A 2029-nucleotide genomic window follows, 5' to 3' on the forward strand; every position below is an offset into this window, starting at 1 on the left:
ATCCACTGGGGACTGTCCAAATCATCAAAGCTCTCCAAATTTTTGCCGAAGATTCAAAGAGCTTTGAATCAATTCAGACCTTTAAATTGGTCCCCTGATTCAAGGACTTGGTGATTCAGCCACTGAATCACCACCTGAAGCTTTGCACAGCCCTAGTGAATGTGCCTTGCTCCCACACTGTTCCTTCCTCCCCGTTTACAAAATTGGCCAGGTCCTGAGCACTCTGTTCACCCTTTCCCACACTCATGTGGCAGCCAACAATTCCCCAGATGTAGGGTTTTCCTGGTTGATGCAGAATTGAACTGAGTCTACCTCACTGTATTGTGGCTTCTTCCATTCCAGCAGAGAATGTCACAGCCATGGCGGGGAGGCAGGGGCAGGCAGGCTGGGATTGTTGAGACAAAAAGACACATTTATTGTCCATATCTTTCCCCAGTTGGCCAGGTCAAAGTATCTTGACTCAGTATGGTTTAATGCAGAACTTGGCCTGTTCCTGAATTTGTCTTTTCCTTTATTATTCAGCCTTAGTCACTTAGCCTAAGTAACAAATCCCTGAAACAGGACCGTACTCACATACAGTTTTCCATTGCTCAAGTTTCTTTCCAGATTGTTTTCATTTCACATCTTCCTAGCTCTCCCTCAGAGGGCCACTCAGTCTGAGATGGTTGTCCAGAGACCTCCCTGATTTCCTTAACATGAAAGTCATCTGAAGGGTTTTCAGACCTGATATCCTGTCTCAGGTGCTCACAGGCCATTAAACAAGACTTATGCATTGTTCAATCCGATTTTTTTATTAGAAATATTTAGAGTTTGGGGAAACTATTTTTATTATTGGGCCTGTATCTCAGCAACAGATAAAAGCTATTGTTTTATTACTGGTAGGACTGTTGCAATTTTTTTTATTAAAGGATTAATTTTAGCTTTGTGTGTTACAAAATGCAGCTTCAGTGATGCATTGTGATACATATACCTCTTCCCCTCACAATTGCATTCTGCAATGCTGATAAACTACAAAAAGCCACAATTAATATGACCATTTATCAAGTGGCCAGAAACACTGTGTCCTAACCCCAATACTGTTTTTTCCCCAAATTGTTAAAATAATAAATGTTCACAAAGAGATGGTGGTAGAAGTTTGCCTTTTACCTTGCCCCCAATTTAAACGTGTCAAAGACAAAACAAAAACGTTTTGTGTGCATCTATTATTTAAGACATCCCTTTAATTATACTCTCAGAAAATGGCATTGGTAGTTTATCTACAGACAGTAGTAGATACCATGCTTCATCTGACCATGGCTTGTTGGCCAAAATAGACTCGCACAAAGGCAATCATCACTGCAGGAGTTTTTCAGATATCATGTATTTCAGCTGATATACTGTTGCTCATGTCAATAATTCTCAGGAAGAGATACTTGTAATCCAAGACTATTACAGAAAAATCAATGATTCTACACAGGTTGAAGTCAGGGTTTAAAGGTATTACTTTTATGTTGCATTTGGTACCTTTTGCTTTTCAAGGAGATAATTTATTTTTACCAAGTGCAATATGCAATGAATAAAATCAAAGTTCATTGTACTTACAGGGTTTCTAAGTGTAGTGATACAATGAGAAGAGTGTGAAATATCTGTTCAGTCACTTGTGTTGCACCTAAATCTCTGAAAGAGTTAAAAAAAAGACATTTCAGGCCTGATTATTGGAAGCTTGCTTTGTGGACAAGCCGATCTTCTCGATAGTTACTGAATATGAAAAGATAGCCTGCATTTTATTTAAAATACTGTATAAGAGTTGAAAAAAGATCATAACATTACTAATCCTTGTCTCGTAATTCAGATTCTGGCAATATAAAATTCTCCCAGATAATATTAAAGGCAAAATAAAGACAAATAATTACAATATAGGACATCATGCAGTGTCAGAAGTGCTGAACATGATAGGTGGCAAGCATTGGTTTGCCTCTGCTTTTAGAAGCAAGGGTGAGATCCTCAGATGATGTAGACAGGTGATGTAAGGTCAGGTATAGCACCACTG

The 2029-nt window shown here is 38.7% G+C and overlaps 1 protein-coding gene across 1 annotated transcript in view; it reads right to left on the bottom strand.

Annotated features, from left to right (window-relative positions):
• The window catches only part of LOC109302072 (leucine-rich repeat-containing protein 37A-like), a 17822-nt gene extending 15833 nt beyond the window's left edge, over positions 1-1989 (bottom strand). Inside the window, exon 1 of the mRNA XM_019523573.1 lies at positions 1582-1989. The gene's annotated coding sequence lies outside the window, so the exon portion shown is untranslated. The remainder of the gene's footprint in view (positions 1-1581) is intronic.
• Between the last annotated feature and the right edge of the window lie 40 nt (positions 1990-2029).

This window comes from Gavialis gangeticus, unplaced genomic scaffold (assembly GCF_001723915.1).
Source record: "Gavialis gangeticus isolate Ggan-Ray unplaced genomic scaffold, GavGan_comp1, whole genome shotgun sequence".
Taxonomy (NCBI): Eukaryota; Metazoa; Chordata; order Crocodylia; family Gavialidae; genus Gavialis; species Gavialis gangeticus.